General features: G+C 36.2%; 1 long non-coding RNA gene and 5 other non-coding genes across 6 annotated transcripts; all 6 read right to left on the bottom strand.

The window, feature by feature from the left end:
- Positions 1-13: 13 nt before the first annotated feature.
- Positions 14-14,054, bottom strand: LOC102806472 (uncharacterized). Its single transcript, XR_014926998.1, has 4 exons — positions 13,839-14,054; positions 9,109-9,209; positions 4,819-4,895; positions 14-1,866 (listed from the first exon to the last, which is right to left on the bottom strand). It is a non-coding gene; the product is annotated as an uncharacterized LOC102806472 (long non-coding RNA).
- A 3,253-nt stretch (positions 14,055-17,307) lies between these two features.
- On the bottom strand, positions 17,308-17,380 carry TRNAR-UCG (transfer RNA arginine (anticodon UCG)). The gene has a single exon. It is a non-coding gene; the product is annotated as a tRNA-Arg (tRNA).
- Positions 17,381-19,569: 2,189 nt separating this feature from the next.
- TRNAR-UCG (transfer RNA arginine (anticodon UCG)) lies at positions 19,570-19,642 on the bottom strand. Its single transcript has one exon. It is a non-coding gene; the product is annotated as a tRNA-Arg (tRNA).
- A 491-nt stretch (positions 19,643-20,133) lies between these two features.
- Positions 20,134-20,206, bottom strand: TRNAP-UGG (transfer RNA proline (anticodon UGG)). Its single transcript has one exon. It is a non-coding gene; the product is annotated as a tRNA-Pro (tRNA).
- A 490-nt stretch (positions 20,207-20,696) lies between these two features.
- On the bottom strand, positions 20,697-20,769 carry TRNAR-UCG (transfer RNA arginine (anticodon UCG)). Its single transcript has one exon. It is a non-coding gene; the product is annotated as a tRNA-Arg (tRNA).
- Positions 20,770-21,264: 495 nt separating this feature from the next.
- Positions 21,265-21,337, bottom strand: TRNAR-UCG (transfer RNA arginine (anticodon UCG)). The gene has a single exon. It is a non-coding gene; the product is annotated as a tRNA-Arg (tRNA).
- Positions 21,338-22,084: the final 747 nt, after the last annotated feature.

Below are 22,084 nucleotides of genomic sequence, written 5' to 3'. Positions count from 1 at the left end.
GAGTACAACATCCTTATTTATAAATCATTTATTTTATTGAAATTTCAATGTAAATTTGCATATACAGATATATAATTGGAATGCTGACCAAAGTTAACTATAAACAGCATCCAGACTTATTTCTGAGAATATTCTTGGAAACAGATATTTTATTATATGAGTATTCACTTAATTCTCACTATTAGTACATGAAAGGGCATTAATTTGAATAGAAAAAAAATCTCCAACTCGTTGCCAAAATCACCTTGGTAAAACATTTGTAAATTATTTTAGTTTTCATTGTTATAGATTTGTTTTCATGTCAAATTAACACATGTAATTTCAATAAAAATTAAACACATACTACTGAGTCATAAAAGTCTGGGTGTTGCTCATTAGAATTGATCTTGTCTTTTTTACATTAAATTATTGTGTATTGTTAAATGCTCAAATATTTCTATATGAAACATGTTATTGGTTCAATATTCAATAAAAAAAAATCATAAAAAAATACAGCACAAAAATGAATAAAGTCTGTTACGTGAGTAGTTGCTAGAGAATCTACAGAGTCCATCAAGTGTGACAAATGAGATGACCTCTTTATTGCCAAACCATCATAATGTAGATTAATATCTAGCCCCTATCCAGTATAAACAGATTGCTGTGAAACAATAACACATACACTAACTGCAGAATACATGTAGGATCAGTATTATCAGTGTTCCTTAAATTTATTAGATTGCACTATTGTATAGATTGCAAAGAACCACATCTTAACACAACTCACTTAGGTTATCAATTATCAAAATATTGAATAACTTGCTCTACAGGAGATAGAGAAGATGTCCGTTCAGATTGAAATCCCCCCCATAGTGCTTTGTTACAATCATAGTACAAGGTTATTACGAGAATATTGCGAAATATCCACAAAGGCAGCACGGTGATTGCATCAATCGACGCACACCAAGATCGATGTAATTTTATATTGCCTAGTGCATAATTTGAAAATATTACAAGTCTAGTGAGATAATAGCTTGAAATGTGTGTCTGCGTGATCATTTGCTTTTAGTGATATAATTCTATTTCATGTACATTGTTCTTTCATCAGACATAAACAAAGGAAAGTGTTTGAATGCAACATAAAGACATTCGAACACATTCATATGGTGTTTTAAATAAATTCTATGTTTTCACTGCCAGATGTGTATCCACTTGCTTGACCATAATTCGTTAGTACATTATCTAAATATCAACAAATAATTCTTTTTACAGCCAGCACAGTACACATAGCTAAATAAGATCACACAGCCAGCACACTAGCTATATGGCTAATTGAGATCACTTCTCAAATCAAAATTCATATGTTGTTGTGTAACACAATTTTTTATACATCTAGCAGTGCAAACAATGGAAAACAATAGCTTCATACAAAGATGTGTTACAGATGCATTCAAAAGTTTTATCTTATTTGGCGAATGTGCATCACATCTGAATACTCGTTTTTGTATACATCTAAAGCAGCAACAATGTACCCTGATAAAAAAAGAATCACATCACCAAGTGCAAATAATAGTGCAGACATAACTCTGGTTGTTCTAGCATTTTATCTTATAATAATAAAGTTGTTACAAGAATACGCATGATGCAATACGCATGATGCCAGTATGCGATTGGTTGATATACAATCACCAAACTGCAACACTCTTGTAACAACTGTATAGTTTTAATTTAGCCAAGAATCATTTATTGTAATTAATCTTGAATTGTGTGATGTGTACATGCTGATGTGTCCATTCTAATCTAGTTTTACAAAATAACACATGGAGACTGGCTGTCAGTCACTTCTTCAACTTGACCACCTTTGTATTCCTTCACGGCGACCACAATCTGATTGAACAATAAACATACGCATAACTGTACAAACAATAATTCATATTAAATTATGGCAAGTTAATCCTTACCGGTAACACACAAGTATCTATGTGGCTTGAATGAATTACTGTAAAATACTTAATTTTGTAAGGTGTTTATTTTCACTGATTTTTCACAAATTTAATGTAAAATATTGAAAAAAAAGGTATATTCGATGGATTTTGTTTTCACAGAATCATTTCTTTTAGCGAAAATACAGTAATTTACAGTAATGAGGGTACAAACATTCATAATGTGAGATAAAATGAGGATAAGAACACAATTGCACTATTTGCCCTGTAATGCCCTGTATTAAGTGTGTAATTCAACAGCCAGGAATATTATGCTATTATCATTTTTGAAAATGCATTCAAGTTAAAGTTATATTGTAAGTTGGCCAAAAATCAGATCTGAAAGTTGCAACAATTCGGAGTTATACTGATCTAAATCTGGAGTCTTACACTGCTTATAGACTTATTTATTTTCCAATATTGTATTGTACAATAAATGCCGTCATGCATTGCTGAATTATGCATGCAAAATACAACTAAGCTGGAAAGTGAATCATTTTCAATGTTCAAAGTTTAAACTAATGCAACGGTAAAATAAGAAAATAATCTTTTACAAAAATGCTTTAGATTGAATATTGGTTTTCTAATATACTGCATTATGTCTTATTGAATTTCAAATTTTGTCATTCAATTTTTTTACCACAAAGAAGGGATGCGTCATATTAATAGTATATCAAATATATGTAAATTAGATGTCAGTTATCTCCGGTATGAAATAAGATACTAGTACTAATTTATTCATGCAACAAAGTGCCATTACAATCAGGAACTAAATGAACACACCAACAAAAGATCATGAAATTGAATTGAATATACAGTTGTATAAAACATTATTTCAGAGTAAAACTTGCCTCATTTTTTTTTAAGAATCTCAAAAAACAGATCAAAAATATTTTTCGCTTTCCAGGCAGGACAGCAAGTGTTTCAAAATGGCAACTTTGATTGAATTGAGCTTGCTCAGACGCAACGGGTAAATCTCTTCACAACTTTCAAATACAGTATTATTTTACAAGATCAGTTACATAAAATGATGCTGTTCATCACTGATTTTTTGAATAAAAAAATGAAACCAGAAGCATGGTTCCTTTGTTTTTTTGGTAATTGTTAATTTTCTTACAAAGTAAAGAGGCAGCGTATATTGAAGTTTTTTTCGCAAATTACATGTATGAATCATTGAACAGAGAATCCCTTGTGTGATTCAGTGACTTGGGGACAACTCAATCACAACGGAATCCAAGGAACTGTTACAAGGCATTAGGCTATTGGTAAGGAATTTCTGATGCAGATATCATAGCTGTTGCATCCAATACAGTACACATATTACCGTATTTATCCAGGTTATCGCCCATCGCACAATAAAGAAGTTGAGGTCATATCCGGGCATACGCCCAGGGGTCTATTCTGATAGTTTTGCATTCTGCCTCGAGGGCAGCGTGTTCACCGCTGTTTACATTTATTTTTCAAGATTTTTTATCAGAATCATAAGTCTACAAAAATGTATATTAAAGCAAAAACTGTAGTTCTCTTTCTGAAGTATGTCGTGGCCCTGAAAAGGGCCGTTTGGTTTGTGTTTTCTTAGAAACGATTCATGCAAATATTACAGCTTATGGAGAGCCATGAAGCAAGTGTTGCGCTCGTTCGGTTTTAGCATCATCACCACTGAAACCGATGTTGCAATATTGTCGCAACCCGTACCTGGAAGAGTGGTTGAAAGCACGTTGTTTTGGCTTTAATAAACAAATATTTGCTAGCAGCTTGCGAATCCATAACTGGGGCCATGTCACGCCGAAGACTGCCAAGCTTTTTGCCTTCTTTCATCACAGCTATTGCATTTCTGTCATGGAAATTATTCTTCTGTCGTTAGAGAAAAAAAAAATCTTCCTATTTCAAGCCCACCGTGATATCCATAGTTCGACATTCTAACAACCGAAACTTGCTGAATGGTAACTTTCACCATGATTGATGAGCGTCTAGTCTGATAAGAAAGGAATGTTGACTTGACCTCAATGATGAAGCACTAGTAGTAGTGATGTCATTCTTATCCGATCGGTATAGCCGATGCTTAAAGGTCAAATATGATTGCCAGATGACAAACCAAAGCATCATGCGAGTCGTTTATTCTGATTAGACGTGAATTAAAAGTGCCAAGCTGAGACAGCGAATCCGTGGATTAAATGTGCTAAGTCTAAATTGTGTGGGACGACAACGACGAACTTCAAGACAAAGCTGTAGGGATTTTGTTCGATCACGACAGTGACGCTGATTTGGACTTTGAGGGTTTTGACTTTTTTGACTTCTCAATTTTACTGCGTAAATTATTTTTAATCTTGTATGGCTGTTGATCCGGTTTTGAATAATTTCATGCAGTTTAACCCCTGACATTTTAATTCATTTTGAGTTCACGTGTATTGAGCATGTTTGTCGGCGGGGAAATCCTAATTCAAATGATTCTTTACTGTCAATTTTTAATACTTCTGGTTTATTTGTCACATTTTAAGCAATAAATTATTTCTTGTTACACTTTTAATGCTGCATATTGTTTATTCATTTCCGTTGCATGTCTTCATTTAACATTGTATTCCCTGCCGCAGTTTGATCTGCTTGTTGTCAATTTTCGCAGATTTTCTTTTTTTTGCAGGGGGATGTCCGGGCAAATGCCCACCTCTATTTTTTGTCAATTTTCCATGTTCAGGACCCTGGGCGCTTACCCGGATAAATATGGTACTAGAGACATCAAAGGCTTCAAACAAATGTTTTCAAAAATACAACTTAAATGCGAGCAAATTCACAACACCTAATATATAGTTTCATTTTTGTAAACTGATTTAATATCAGGATCATGAAAAGAGAGACTTACATCCTTATTTTTTGGAAAGCCATGCTGCTTAAGCTTGGAAAACAACAACTTGCCATCAATAGTCACTTCAAAGGAGCCTATGAAATAAACAAAGAAAACTGGTGTTAAAAATGAGCTGACTAACAGAATCTTCAAATTAATATACCGGGTACCGTATCCTATACAAATTTTATAAAACAAATCAATGGCAATAAATGTATATAAAAGGATATAGTATTGTGTCCCACAGAGGTATATTGTGTCATGTCCCATAGTTGTATATAGTGTTCTGTCCCATAGTTGTATATTGTGTTGTGTCCCATAGTTGTATATAGTGTCATGTCCCATAGTTGTATATAGTGTTCTGTCCCATAGTTGTATATTGTGTTGTGTCCCATAGTTGTATATAGTGTCATGTCCCATAGTTGTATATAGTGTCATGTCCCATAGTTGTATATAGTGTTGTGTCCCATAGTTGTATATAGTGTCATGTCCCATAGTTGTATACAGTGTTGTGTCCCATAGTTGTATATTGTGTTGTGTCCCATAGTTATATAGTGCTGTGTCCCATAGTTGTATAGTGTCGGGTCCCATAGTTGTATATAGTGTCGTGTCCCATAGTTGTATATAGTGTTGTGTCCCATAGTTGTATATAGTGTCATGTCCCATAGTTGTATATAGTGTTCTGTCCCATAGTTGTATATTGTGTTGTGTCCCATAGTTGTATATAGTGTCATGTCCCATAGTTGTATATAGTGTCATGTCCCATAGTTGTATATAGTGTTGTGTCCCATAGTTGTATATAGTGTCATGTCCCATAGTTGTATACAGTGTTGTGTCCCATAGTTGTATATTGTGTTGTGTCCCATAGTTATATAGTGCTGTGTCCCATAGTTGTATATAGTGTCGGGTCCCATAGTTGTATATAGTGTCGGGTCCCCAGTTGTATATAGTGTTGTGTCCCATAGTTGTATATTGCATTGTGTCCCATAGTTGTATATAGTGTTCTGTCACATAGTTGTATATAGTGTTCTGTCCCATAGTTGTATATAGTGTCGTGCCCCATAATTGTATATAATGTTGTGTCCCATAGTTGTATATAGTGTTGTGTCCCATAGTTGTATATTGTGTTGTGTCCCATAGTTGTATATTGTGTTGTCTCCCATAGTTGTATATAGTGTTCTGTCACATAGTTGTATATAGTGTTCTGTCCCATAGTTGTATATAGTGTCGTGCCCCATAATTGTATATAGTGTTGTGTCCCATAGTTGTATATAGTGTCGTGTCCCATAGTTGTATATAGTGTTGTGTCCCATAGTTGTATATAGTGTCATGTCCCATAGTTGTATATAGTGTTGTGTCCCATAGTTGTATATTGTGTTGTGTCCCATAGTTGTATATTGTGCTGTGTCCCATAGTTGTATATAGTGTCGGGTCCCATAGTTGTATATATTGTCATGTCCCATAGTTGTATATAGTGTCGGGTCCCCAGTTGTATATAGTGTTGTGTCCCATAGTTGTATATTGCATTGTGTCCCATAGTTATATATTGTGTTGTCTCCCATAGTTGTATATAGTGTTGTGTCCCATAGTTGTATATAGTGTTGTGTCCCATAGTTGTTCATAGTGTTGTGTCCCATAGTTGTATATAGTGTTGTGTCCCATAGTTGTTCATAGTGTTGTGTCCCATAGTTGTATATAGTGTTGTGTCACATAGTTGTATATAGTGTTGTGTCACATAGTTGTATATTGCGTTGTGTCCTATAGTTGTATATAGTGTTCTGTCCCATAGTTGTATATAGTGTTGTGTCCCATAGTTGTATATAGTGTTGTGTCCCATAGTTGTATATTGTGTTGTGTCCCATAGTTGTATATAGTGTCATGTCCCATAGTTGTATATAGTGTCATGTCCCATAGTTGTATATAGTGTTGTGTCCCATAGTTGTATATAGTGTTGTGTCCCATAGTTGTATATGGTGTTGTGTCCTATAGTTGTATATAGTGTCATGTCCCATAGTTGTATATAGTGTTGTGTCCCATAGTTGTATATAGTGTTGTGTCCCATAGTTGTATATAGTGTTGTGTCCCATAGTTGTATATAGTGTTGTGTCCCACAGTTGCATATAGTTTTGTGTCCCATAGTTATATATAATGTTGTGTTCCATAGTTGTATAGGGTTGTGGTTCCCTATAGTGGTACACTGGGTGTGGTGCCCTATAGTGGTATACTGCATGTGGTGCCCTATACTGGTACACTGCATGTTGTGCCCTATAGTTGTACACTGAATATGGTGCCCTATAGTGGTACACTGAATATGGTGCCCTATAGTGGTACACTGAATATGGTGCCCTATAGTGGTACACTGAATATGGTGCCCTATACTGGTACACTGAATATGGTGCCCTATAGTGGTACACTGAATATGGTGCCCTATAGTGGTACACTGAATATGGTGCCCTATAGTGGTACACTGAATATGGTGTCCTATAGTGGTACACTGGGTGTGGTGCCCTATAGTGGTACACTGAATATGGTGCCCTATAGTGGTATACTGTATGTGGTGCCCTATACTGGTACACTGCATGTTGTGCCCTATAGTGGTACACTGAATATGGTGCCCTATAGTGGTACACTGAATATGGTGCCCTATAGTGGTACACTGAATATGGTGTCTTATAGTGGTATACTGAATATGGTGTCCTATAGTGGTACACTGGGTGTGGTGCCCTATAGTGGTACACTGAATATGGTGCCCTATAGTGGTATACTGAATATGGTGCCCTATAGTGGTACACTGAATATGGTGTCTTATAGTGGTACACTGAATATGGTGTCCTATAGTGGTACACTGAATATGGTGCCCTATAGTGGTACACTGAATATGGTGCCCTATAGTGGTACACTGAATATGGTGCCCTATAGTGGTACACTGAACATGGTGCCCTATAGTGGTACACTGAATATGGTGCCCTATACTGGTACACTGAATATGGTGCCCTATATTGGTACACTGAACATGGTGCCCTATACTGGTACACTGAATATGGTGCCCTATAGTGGTACACTGAATATGGTGCCCTATAGTGGTACACTGAATATGGTGCCCTATAGTGGTACACTGAATATGGTGTCTTATAGTGGTATACTGAATATGGTGCCCTATAGTGGTACACTGAACATGGTGCCCTATAGTGGTACACTGAATATGGTGCCCTATAGTGGTACACTGAACATGGTGCCCTATAGTGGTACACTGAACATGGTGCCCTATACTGGTACACTGAATATGGTGCCCTATACTGGTACACTGAATATGGTGCCCTATACTGGTACACTGAATATGGTGCCCTATAGTGGTACACTGAATATGGTGCCCTATAGTGGTACACTGAATATGGTGCCCTATACTGGTACACTGAATATGGTGCCCTATAGTGGTATACTGAATATGGTGCCCTATAGTGGTACACTGAATATGGTGCCCTATAGTGGTACACTGCATATGGTGCCCTATAGTGGTACACTGAATATGGTGCCCTATAGTGGTACACTGCATATGGTGCCCTATAGTGGTACACTGCATGTGGGGGTCCTATAATGGTATAGTGGGTGTGATGCCCTATAATGGTATTGTTGCATGTGGCTCTTTGATGGACGGTGACAATATGGCATGTGGCTTACCCACTCTACCTCTGGAGGATGTAATTATCACATTTGGAACATCAGATTTTAAACGCCCAACAAGATCTAGATATCGGGAATACTCAACGTAGTTACGTCATCCATGACTATATAGAATGTGAAAAAAATAAACACATGGACAAGAAACAACAAATTACACGGTTAAAATGCACTTGCACAATGAATATATATCCAGTAATTATGCACTAAATATACCATAAATTAATTAATCACTATAAAAATTACAAGCTTCTCCACTACTGGTTCTTGTCTCACTGACTAATCCATTCACTGTGCAAATGCAGAACTTATCCTTTCTCTTGCATGCATATCAGTATGGTTTTCCCTTGTACTTTTGTTATTTTTAAGTACTCGCTTATTAAATTTTAACAATATAAAGGTGAAATGCAACTCACTTTAATATTACATAATGCAATGCTCATAACTAATCAAAGCATGCAAAGAATTTATATGCCACAATCAATTTATTAAACAAAGTACTAAATGAAAATGAATAATATATGTCATTTTAACCACATGGCAATGAGAATGACAACTGACTGCAGTTTTAAGAGGAAGGATATGAGATAGAAATGCATGAACATGCGTCAGACAATAAATAAAGCTCACCCTGTGTGCCACGACTGCTACTGACTACCGCTTCAGGAACAGAGGCTTTAATTTCGCTCTCTAGTTCTTGAACACGGGGGGCATACCCTCATCCACTTTGACTGTGAAATACAAACGCAGTGATAGTCTATCAATTCAAAAATGACAGGAGTAGTTTCTCATTCATTGTATAATATTACATATTCAATCCATAAGCATCTCCCTTTTCCTGGTAAAACAATGTTTCTGATTTTATACATGAACTGAATGTAGACAATATATTAATTGTTTACCCTTACAGATTGCCTGATTTTTAGTTTTGAAGTATATATATATATGCAAGTGGGCATTTAAGTGGGCTTAAAATATTTGTAGCCACATTGGCTAATGCTACATTGTTTTTCTTATCCTTTACCAATATATTTCGTTACTTGGCAAAGAGGGAGACAGCAAAATTATTTTCAGTTTCATACACTATTACGGTATAACATATCCTCAATATTAAAGGGGCACCTTCCAGTTAAGATTAATTTTACAACAAATTTACTTTCTGGATTAAAATAACAATGGATAACAAAAGATAGATTAACATTGTAAACAACATAAACAATAGTGTCCCATGATTCTTTGATGCAATCCAAGGGATTGAGCGGTTCCCCTTTAAGCAATGATTTCCTTACGATATGTTAAATTTACCTTTCTGTGGATGATGACATAATTTATTTAACAAAAACTGAAACTATCGGTAATATGTCATTGGCAAAAGGCTAGTAGAAGCCCAGAAATGGAATATACAGAACTTTTACAATATTGTCATAATTAGTAAAGCTTCATAATTGACCTGTCAATCAAGATAATTTGCAGTATCTGGAATTTGCTAATATTACCTGAGTGACTACAATGTACCAATTGCACATTGATAGGAGGGAAAAAAACCTCAATTTAATGAATATGTAAATTAGCTTCTTAATATTTTCATCAAAACACTTACTACAGATATTCTATTCTATTAGTATACCAGGGTATAGCATATTGTAAACTAAATTTGTTGTACTTAGCATCAAAATACATGTATAAAAGGTAAACCGTTAAATTACTTAATGAGCTGTAAGGATGTGCAGTCTACAGTGTGTGAACCAGCCAAGTCATGAACATCAAATTTAAGAGCATTTTATCAATTTTGTCAAAAAATGTACAAAATATTAAATAAGCAAGTGTAAAAGAACTCATATTAGAGTATGTTTGACAGCAATCTAGTGGCTTACTAAAGTTTAGATATTGTCCTTGCCTCTAGTGTGGGTAAAAAATGACAATGCTTGAATATGCATAAGTTATAAACACATTATATGACAGTGATTAGTGAGGTGTACACAATTTGAGGTATGTTTATGTAAAGACACTAGAAAATACATGATTGGTCTCAATGGTTTTTCTAATGTCTTTGGGTTATGATTGTGCTGAAAGATTGACAGTTATAAAGTAATTCGTGACAAATGCTCATGTCACATCGTCTATAGTTGAATAATACCTCTCAACATTTATCAAAAACTTGTGTACACCACTCTTGCATGGTCATCTGATCGAGTTTGCCATTTATAAACTAATTTTTTCAAAACACTGTCCAATGTTGAATGTGAACTCATTTGTTTAATTTGAAATTTTCCAAGTACATTTGTCATTGTCTAAATTAACCCATATTGGTAACTGAGATTGGGTTGGTAGCTTGGCATTTCTGTCTTGACCAAGAAATAGTTCAACAATCTTAAGTTTCAGTGCATGATCAAAAGGTTTATGCATCACTGCCCCACACACTGGTGCATATAACAAATCTATTTCCGCTATCCCTACTGTGACTAGAAAACCAAAGAGCTTCCAATAAGAAGCCAAAGTATGTAGTTTATTACCAAGCATGGTGCATTACATAAGTTATGCCAAAGATTTATTGGACAAGGGTATGCAAATGCTCACACTTTATGAGCATCAATCTAACGTATTTCTAACCAATGGCATCACTGTTGGGTGGGTAATGTGTCTTGGAAATATTAAATTGCAAAAACAGAAAATAGAAATAGTGCTGCATTAAAAAATGTAAAACACATTATTTCTTTTGCCCGATATCAATTTGTTGAGGATGGCTGGTCAACTATAGATCCAACTGGCATGATAATCAACCCGCAGTGTAGCATAATATGATAGTGTCAGTTTGAGTACATGTTTACCTTGATTTGACATAGTATTTACCATGATATTTGTTCGGTGTTATTCAGTGTTATTTGTTTCGTTTCAGTGGCTACTATAAGTTTACAAGTATTTTTAGTACGGATTCACTGTTATAATGTTACACCATTACTTTCGAGCTTCACCATCCTTGTACAGCAAGATCTGATGGCCTTTGCCACTGTGTCTGTCTATGCTGTGTGGTGTAGATCAGTGTGGATGGGCTTCATGCACTTTGCACATAATAAACTCTGTTATTATACATTTTATTTTGAGGATGCCCAGTGGCTGAGGGGGATACCTGCCGTGACATGAAGCTACATAATTAAGTGTCGTCAGTTTTAGTCATGCATGCAATACATGTTTACTTTGATTTGACATAGTATTTACCATGCAGTTTGTTTGGTGTTATTTAATTGGAAAACTTTACAAACTTTTGGACTTCTAGGTACTGCTTAGTACCCCTCTTCTCGATGTTCACAACCCCATCAGAGAGTGGTTGATCCCACAATGTGTGGATTAAATCAATTTACAATGTCTAAAATATAGACCAGGTTAAGAGACTCACTTGATTATCCAGATAAGCGTTTCAAAAATGCTAAATGGAGTCGAGTTTTAAAAATAAAAACATTTACAACACCCCTTCTCAATGTCAAATTTAATAAAATGCAAAGCTTTTTCCTTTTTGAAACATTTATCAATTTCAAAAACCCACTTTTTGTAGTAGAGTTTCAAAATGCTAAACATGCTTTACAAAAATTTAAAAACTTCCTGTAAAACACATGTACTTTATTTTAGCTGGAATTAATTTTCGCTAAAAAGACTTTTTGGGTGTTTTGCATGGAATTTATTTACAATGTTTTTTTTGACAAGGTGACTGTAAAATATAGGAAAAAAGGTATATTCACTGGATTTTATTTTCACTGAAGTGAATCATTCCTTCAGCAAAAATAGTGAAAATTAATTCCAAGCGAAAATAAAGTATTCTACAGTAGTAGCGGTTTTTTGGAAGTAAAATATTTAATTTTGCTTTTTTGTAGAAATGAATTGGTTAAATTGCTTTGTCAAAATTCAACCAACATCTAAAATCTAAAATTTTCGATGAACACATTTTCAATACTTATATAGTTTTTTTAATTTCTTTACAATACTGGTACAAGGTCTCAATAATGGATTTATTTACCTAATAATCACGTGACTAACTGCCGGTTGCGCCAGATATAACCATAGACCTTAGAGATCTATGATATATTATTGATTTTTATTTAGGGTAAAGTCTGGGCTTTCATAAAATATATAGTTTGAAATAGTTTAAAATGATCCTTCAGGAACTATAATTAATATATATTTTACTTCCTGGAAAACTGTACTAATGTACATGTATATATGAGGAGATTTGACGATGTTCCAGCACGACCTTTTACCTCTGATTTTGATGGGAAGACTAATTTAACATTTTAACGGTGATAACAGCTCATTGTCGAATCGAAGCTTTACCCATTCACGCTAACCACAATAAACATCCTACTCTTGAATAGGCGTCAATGACTACGGTAAAATTCATAAGATTGTGGGTCAGGAGTGAGTGTTGTTTTGACTTGGGTATTGTGTTTTACATTCCAACAGGGAATTTTTGCGTGGTTTTAATTTCGCGCTTTTGGACTCATCGATATCCGATATAATCCGATATAATGGATATCCGAGAGGCCGTGACCAAATGCTATTGACATTGTTTACTGTCTTACATCGTCATGTCCCAGTGTAATACCAATGCTTAGACCACTACATAACGATAATGCTGTTTGTAAATCAACAAGCTTTGTAGATTGAAATTTGAATAAACATCTAGGGAATCTACATTTTCGTTTACTCAAACCGTGATTGACAGGCATTTTGCATAAATTAGCCACCATTTTAAACTCGTGATTTTCACTGGTCGCGGCACGTTTCGACCGAAAATAACAACATTTATACATCAAAAGCCCAACCAGATGAGTGTAATGGCTAGCGTACATATTCATGCCCCCGTGGATATGTATTTGGAATCACAGCTTGATCTCCAAACATCGTAAATGGCACATTTCACGGAGCTCCCGCCACGATGTTAGCGGCTTGGTTCGGATAAGCATACTATTACGGTGGCCATCTTGACCCTTATTTATAGTATCGGTTCCCCTTTAACCACAGTGTAGGCCGGGAGTGTAGGTAGGGGTCAATTGACATTCGTCCCAGATGCTTTCCTTACTAATTTACTTACTCGAACCACAGGCGCTCGGAACGTTTCTTGGCTAATAAAAAATGACCTAAAGTGGGATCGGCATAGTTAGTCAGTCGCCAGTACATTCCCCTACTACTCATATAATAACACATGAGTGGTAGGGGAATGTACCGGCGACTGACTATGCCGATCCCACTTTAGGTCATTTTTTATTAGCCAAGAAACGTTCCGAGCGCCTGTGACATGGAGCTAAAAAAAGAGTTCACTCCAAAAAAGTTAGCTCCATGTATGAACTGAACTTCGTCGAGATACTTACCAATACTCTATATTGACGTTAACCATTGTCACTTCCAAAACGTCAGCCGAATACACGAAATTATACAGTACTAGTATACACGCACGCGATCAGCTGCACTATGTACCAAGTTTCATTGAAATGTGATTAGAACCAAAAAATCAACGGAGTGACGCAGCTCTAAGAGTCACATGACACTATGTGACCACTTCATTAGCATGCACACTTCTTTACATACTGATTAACCACAGGGAGCCCAGGAACTATAATCAACTGTAATACGCAGTCGTCGAGGTCACGACTCGGTTAGCCTTGCTCAACTGGTTCGTAACCAGTCTTGTGATTGGTTGTTGACAAATGCTGAACAGGCCACGCCTCCAACGGTGTCGTGCGTTCGGACTAACCGTTAGGAATTCCTAAATGGAGTCAATTTGTGTAGTTTTCTTGATTTATTCTGCAGATATCGGTAAAATGTAGGTAAGGCTTTGACGAAATTCGAAGGAGCAACTAATATTCTTCAACCTGGTATTTTTTTTAGATTTTATTTTTTTATTTTTTTCGTCTGTTTTTTCGAGTTTAAAAAATGTGAGCTGGCTGGAGCCTTCATTCCTTGTCTATTTCTTACACTAGATACCAGCCGATACTTCCCCCCCCCCCCGCTCTTAGAGACTGCGGATTACAGTTGATTATAGTTCCTGGGCTCCCTGTGATGAACCCGTGTGTAATGGTGAGGCGATCGGTGGCCGAATAAATAAACATCGGCTAGCGAAGATGGGTACTTTATATATCACTTAACATCCACACAATAAAACACAACAAAAGACGAAAAGTGACATGGCAAAGCAAAAACATACACGGACGAAAAAACAAACAATTACAGTTGAAAATGGTAAAAAATCCAAGAAATTGAAAGGTCCAGAGGGTATTGCTGTCTGAATTCAAAACATATTCACAAATATTGTTCTAAAAGAATTGACAGGAATTTATCGCACAAAATAATATGAATTTGTCTGATTTGTCGTCATGGTTTATGTTATTGACATTTTTCGATTTTTTCCTTGTTTTCGTAAATGTTTCTGTGTCGGTTGGTGTTGATCGAGGGACTGTCGTTGAGCATAGTCAGGGCAAGATATTACAAAATGTTGTTCATCTTCAATCTGATTTGTGTTACAAAGAAGACATACCCTTGGAGTACATCTTCAATTGAGGAAACAATTGAACTTTTGTAACTACAAACATCACAGCGATAAACAACGAGAGTGACAATTGTAGCTGACTACTCATTTTTTTCTTTTAACGTGGTCATAAATCGCAAGACAATGTTCATTTGTTTTATTGTGTATACGTAAAATTATGACGTATTTTGAGAAACTAATATTTTTCAAAAATCGCTCTTTTTAGAACCATTCCATGTTAAACAAAAATAGCATTTTTCGGACCTTTTTTAAAATTCAGATTTTTGACACAATTCAGCAAAAACAAAAAGTACCCCATCATTAACACAATATTATTTTTTTCAGCCCATGTCACCAGCCTACAATTTGAGATATGGTATAATATTTCTGCCATAGGAATCTATGGTAAATATAATATAATACTGCCAAAATGGCCATGGTCCACTAAAATACAAACACAATTTTCTCGAAAATTATGCTGGTGGCCCCAACTTTTTTAAGTCAATATTTTTATATTAAAATATTTATTTTAATATTTATTTAAAAAAATGGATAAATTCTGGGTATATGAATTCATGAGTAGGCTTCCGTCCTTGAATTTGACATTTGGAGTTATATTCCGACCGAAAAAAATACTTTTTTCCCCAGTATTTACTGTTAATTGCTATTTTGCGGTGTACATGTCCAATTTATCCAAGCAGGTTGTTAATATATTTTTGCCTTCGATAGAATGACTATGTCGTCAGCATACATGTAACAGTCCTGTTTGGAAAATCAACAACGTAAAGTTCCATAAAGAAAGACCTCCAACAAATGTAGGCGAATGTAATTTACATTTTTATATATCACTTTTCACTCTCTAAATATTCAACTTTTCATCAGTATTATGTAGTCAATCATCTTGATTCTCCAACAAAGGATTGTGGGTAAAGTTTGAAGTCATATCCACTGTTGTGAAAAATTGAGAAAATATATTCATTATAACGTGAGAAATATATTATAACGTTCTGCACATCCCCATATTTGCTTGTTAGCACCTGCCAAATTTATTCTTGAAATAGTTGCATGTTTGGCTGTGACAGGTGTACGAGTTCAATTTTTCAGAACACATAATTCTTGCATCAGCATACGACCACGATGTAACTCGGACCGCAATTATGTAATTCGATGTCACATGCCTTATTCATTGGTATTTTATGTTATACTACTTTTTGTCTTGTCCCGATTGATCTAACTATGTTTCTTACTTTCGTTAGCGGACAGTTTCAACCTAATTAATTATGCATTCTTGTTAACGGTACTGTTTTATCAATAGATTAACAAGCCGGGACTGTTAATAATGAATGGGTTAATTTAAATATTCATGAGCACAACAGGAGTGAAAAGCTGATTAACATAACAGGTGGCCACTGAATGAAAACAAAGAACAAGGTGGAATTTTCATTTAATTATTTAAATACGCAATGACGATTATACGATACATTTTAAAAACGTATTTCAAGTTTCATATTTCCTTTTACAAAATTCACGGACACTTGGGAAGAATCGGTTATGACAGTGGTATTAGATTTGTCCTCGTCTGTTGGGGTGGTGGATATGTCATGCGTTTTCGCTTCTTTCGCAGTTTTCGGTTTGGGTGGCTGCAATGCGTCTGACACCGCTTTCGTCTGCTCGTCGCTCGTCCGCTTGTAGCTTCTAATTGCTAGACTGGAGTGACCCGTTCTTTCTGCTATTAGCTGCTCGTCGAAATTTTGCCGGAACAGCGTGGTTGCCTGTGTAACCTGTTTAATTAAAATAAAATACAATGTATCAATATGAAAGTACAATAGCTTGTAACAGTCCACCTCATAGCAATGTAAAATATCAATATATTGTTTAGTACGTTCAATCGTTCAGCTTTTTTAAAACACGCCAAAGCCGTTTGCATTAAATCTTTATCGCGTGAAATGAATCCGACATATCGTGCCAGTGAATATAATATTTAAACGTACCTTTCCTGAATGCTGCGCGCCTTGGACTTTTACCAGACCGAGGCTCCAAAAAGAGCCTCTATTTCCCGTTAATCTACGAGGAGGGGTAGTATAACTATCAGTAATAGTATTTTGCGTTTTTTTTATAGTGCCACAAGGTGTTTTATATGTCTAGTTTCTAAAATGCCTGTCTAATTGACTGAGTCATCTGATCCAGCACATCAATGTTATCTCTTTAATTTCGCAAATTCTTATCCGCTAACAGTATTAACGACGTATTTTTTTATTGAGTGCAGCTGGTGTTCTTGTGCAATCTTGCATAAAACTAAATCGTAGCAGCCAATACGACCCCGACGGGACTCAAACCCGCAATCTTCTGATTCGAAGTCAGACGCCTTATCCATTAGGCCACGGAGTCTTAAGTACATCTTCATTCTGTGCCATCTAATTTTTTTACCAATTCCTATTTACCTGAATAATTGAATAAGTCGTTGGGTTCTGCACATCCCCATATTTGCAAATTAGCACCTGCTAAATGTATTCTTGAAATAGTTGCATGTTTGGCTGTGACAGGTGTAGCAGTTCAATTTTGCAGAACAAACAATTATTGCGTCGCCATACGACCACAATGTGTCTCGGACCGCAATTATGTGATTCGATGTCACATGCCTTATTCATTGGTATTTTATGTAATAGTGTTTTGCGTTTTTTTATAGTGCCACAAGGTGTTTTATGTCTAGATCCTAAAATTCCTGTCTAATTGACTGAGTCATCTGATCCAGCACATCAATGTTATCTTTTTAATTTCGCAAATTCTTATCCGCTACATGTATTCACGACGTATTTTTTTATTGAGTGCAGCTGGTGTTCTTGTACAATCTTGCAGAAAACTAAATCGTAGCAGCCAATACGACGCCGACGAGACTCAAACCCACAATCTTCTGATTCGAAGTCAGACGCCTTATCCATTAGGCCACGGAGTCTTTAGTACATCTTCATCCTGTGCCATCAAATTTTTTACCAATTTCTATTTACCTGGATAATTGAATAAGTCGTTGGGTTCTGCACATCCTCATATTTGCGAATTAGCACCTGGTAAATTTATTCTTGAAATAGTTGCATGTTTGGCTGTGACAGGTGTAGCAGTTCAATTTTGCAGAACACACAATTATTGCATCGCCATATGACCACAATGTGACTCGGACCGCAATTATGTGATTCGATGTCACATGCCTTATTCGTTGGTATTTTATGTAATAGTATTTTGCGTTTTTTTTATAGTGCCGCAAGGTGTTTTATATGTCTAGATCCTAATATTCCTGTCTAATTGACTGAGTCATCTGATCCAGCACATCAATGTTATCTCTTTAATTTCGCAAATTCTTATCCGCTAACAGTATTCACGACGTATTTTTTTATTGAGTGCAGCTGGTGTTCTTGTGCAATCTTGCAGAAAACTAAATCGTAGCAGCCCATACGACATCGACGGGACTCGAACCCGCAATCTTCTGATTCAAAGCCAGACGAATAATCCATTAGGCCACGGAGTTCTAAGTACATCTTCATCCTGTGCCATCTAATTTTTTTACCAATTTCTATTTACCTGGTTAATTGAATAAGTCGTTGGGTTTTGCACATCCCCATATTTGCGAATTAGCACCTGCTAAATTTATTCTTGAAATAGTTGCATGTTTGGCTGTGACAGGTGTAGCAGGTCAATTTTGCAGAACAAACAATTATTGCGTCGCCATACGACCACGATGTGTCTCGGACTGCAATTATGTGATTCGATGTCACATGCCTTATTCATTGGTATTTTATGTAATAGTGTTTTGCGTTTTTTTATAGTGCCACAAGGTGTTTTATGTCTAGATCCTAAAATTCCTGTCTAATTGACTGAGTCATCTGATCCAGCACATCAGTGTTATCTCTTTAATTTCGCAAATTCTTATCCGCTACAAGTATTCACGACGTATTTTTTTATTGAGTGCAGCTGGTGTTCTTGTGCAATCTTGCAGAAAACTAAATCGTAGCAGCCCATACGACGCCGACGAGACTCGAACCCACAATCTTCTGATTCGAAGTCAGACGCCTTATCCATTAGGCCACGGAGTCTTTAGTACATCTTCATCCTGTGCCATCTAATTTTTTACCAACTTCTATTTACCTGGATAATTAAATAAGTCGTTGGGTTCGGCACATCCCCATATTTGCGAATTAGCACCTGCTAAATTTATTCTTGAAATAATTGCATGTTTGTCTGTGACAGGTGTAGTAGTTCAATTTTGCAGAACATACAATTATTGCGTCGCCATACGACCACGATGTGACTCGGACCGCAATTATGTGATTGGATGTCACATGCCTTATTCGTTGGTATTTTATGTAATAGTATTTTGCGTTTTATTATAGTGCCACAAGGTGATTTATATGTCTAGATCCTAAAATTCCTGTCTACTTGACTGACTCATCTGATCTAATATCTCAATGTTATCTGTTTAATTTCGCAAATTCTTATCCGATAACAGTATTCACGACGTATTTTTTATTGAGTGCAGCTGGTGTTCTTGTGCAATCTTGCAGAAAACTAAATCGTAGCAGCCCATACGACCTTGACGGGACTCGAACCCGCAATCTTCTGATTCGAAGTCAGACGCCTTATCCATTAGGCCACGGAGTCTTTAGTACATCTTCATCCTGTGCTATCTATTTTTTTACCAATTTCTATTTACCTGGATAATTGAATAAGTCGTTGGGTTCTGTACATCCCCATATTTGCGAATTAGCACCTGGTAAATTTATTCTTGAAATAGTTGCATGTTTGGCTGTGACAGGTGTAGCAGTTCAATTTTGCAGAACACACAATTATTGCATCGCCATATGACCACAATGTGACTCGGACCGCAATTATGTGATTCGATGTCACATGCCTTATTCATTGGTATTTTATGTAATAGTGTTTTGCTTTTTTTTATAGTGCCACAAGGTGTTTTATGTCTAGATCCTAAAATTCCTGTCTAATTGACTGAGTCATCTGATCCAGCACATCAATGTTATCTCTTTAATTTCGCAAATTCTTATCCGCTAACAGTATTCACGACGTATTTTTTTATTGAGTGCAGCTGGTGTTCTTGTGCAATCTTGCAGAAAACTAAATCGTAGCAGCCCATACGACCTTGACGGGACTCGAACCCGCAATCTTCTGATTCCAAGTCAGACGCCTTATCCATTAGGCCACGGAGTCTTAAGTACATCTTCATCCTGTGCCATCTTATTTTTTTACGAATTCCTATTTACCTGGATAATTGAATAAGTCGTTGGGTTCTGTACATCCCCATATTTGCGAATTAGCACCTGGTAAATTTATTCTTGAAATAGTTGCATGTTTGGCTGTGACAGGTGTAGCAGTTCAATTTTGCAGAACACACAATTATTGCATCGCCATACGACCACAATGTGCTATCTATTTTTTTACCAATTTCTATTTACCTGGATAATTGAATAAGTCGTTGGGTTCGGCACATCCCCATTTTTATAGTGCCACAAGGTGTTTTATATGTCTAGATACTAAAATTCCTGTCTAATTGACTGACTCATCTGATGCAGCACATCAATGTTATCTCTTTAATTTCGCAAATTCTTATCCGCTAATAGTATTCACCATGTATTCTTTTATTGAGTGCTGCTGGTGTTCTTGTGCAATCTTGCAGAAAACTAAATCGTCGCAGCCAATACGACCCCGACGGGATTCGAACCCGCAATCTTCTGATTCGAAGTCCGACGCCTTATCCATTAGGCCACGGAGTCTTAAGTACATCTTCATCCTGTGCCATCTAATTTTTTACGAATTCCTATTTACCTTGATAATTGAATAAGTCGTTGGGTTCTGCACATCCCCATATTTGCGAATTTGCACCTGCTAAATTTATTCTTGAAATAGTTGCATGTTTGGCTGTGACAGGTGTAGCAGTTCAATTTTGCAGAACACACAATTATTGCATCGCCATATGACCACAATGTGACTCGGACCGCAATTATGTGATTCGATGTCACATGCCTTATTCGTTGGTATTTTATGTAATAGTATTTTGCGTTTTTTTTTATAGTGCCACAAGGTGTTTTATGTGTCTAGATCCTAAAATTTCTTTCTAATTGACTGAGTTATCTGATCCAGCACATCAATGTTATCTCTTTAATTTCGCAAATTCTTATCCGCTAACAGTATTCACGACGTATTTTTTTAGTAAGTGCTGCTGGTGTTCTTGTGCAATCTTGCAGAAAACTAAATCGTAGCAGCCCATACGACCCCGACGGGACTCGAACCCGCAATCTTCTGATTCGAAGTCAGACGCCTTATCCATTAGGCCACGGAGTCTTAAGTACATCTTCATCCTGTGCCATCTAATTTTTTTACGAATTCCTATTTACCTCGATAGTTGAATAAGTCGTTGGGTTCTGCACATCTCCATATTTGCGAATTTGCGAATTTGCACCTGCTAAATTTATTCTTGAAATAGTTGCATGTTTGGCTGTGACAGGTGTAGCAGTTCAATTTTCCAGAACACACAATTATTGCATCGCCATATGACCACTATGTGACTCGGACCGCAATTATGTGATTCGATGTCACATGCCTTATTCGTTGGTATTTTATGTAATAGTAGTTTGCGTTTTTTTTTTTATAGTGCCACAAGGTGTTTTATGTGTCTAGATCCTAAAATTCCTGTCAAATTGACTGAGTCATCTGATCCAGCACATCAATGTTATTTCTTTAATTTCGCAAATTCTTATCCGCTAACAGTATTCACGACGTATTTTTTTATTGAGTGCAGCTGGTGTTCTTGTGCAATCTTGCAGAAAACTAAATCGAATTTGCGAATTAGCACCTTGTGAATTTATTCTTGAAATAGTTTCATGTTTGGCTGTGACAGGTGTAGCAGTTCAATTTTGCAGAACACACAATTATTGCGTCGCCATACGACCACGATGTAACTCGGACCGCAATTATGTGATTCGATGTCACATGCCTTATTCGTTGGTATTTTATGTTGTAATAGTATTTTGCGTTTTTTTATAGTGCCACAAGGTGTTTTATATGTCTAGATCCTAAAATTCCTGTCTA

This window comes from Saccoglossus kowalevskii, chromosome 2, assembly GCF_978046115.1.
Source record: "Saccoglossus kowalevskii chromosome 2, keSacKowa6.1, whole genome shotgun sequence".
Lineage (NCBI taxonomy): Eukaryota > Metazoa > Hemichordata > Enteropneusta > Harrimaniidae > Saccoglossus > Saccoglossus kowalevskii.
The sequence above is the reverse complement of the archived record's forward strand: the minus strand, read 5'-3'. Positions and strand labels throughout refer to the sequence as shown.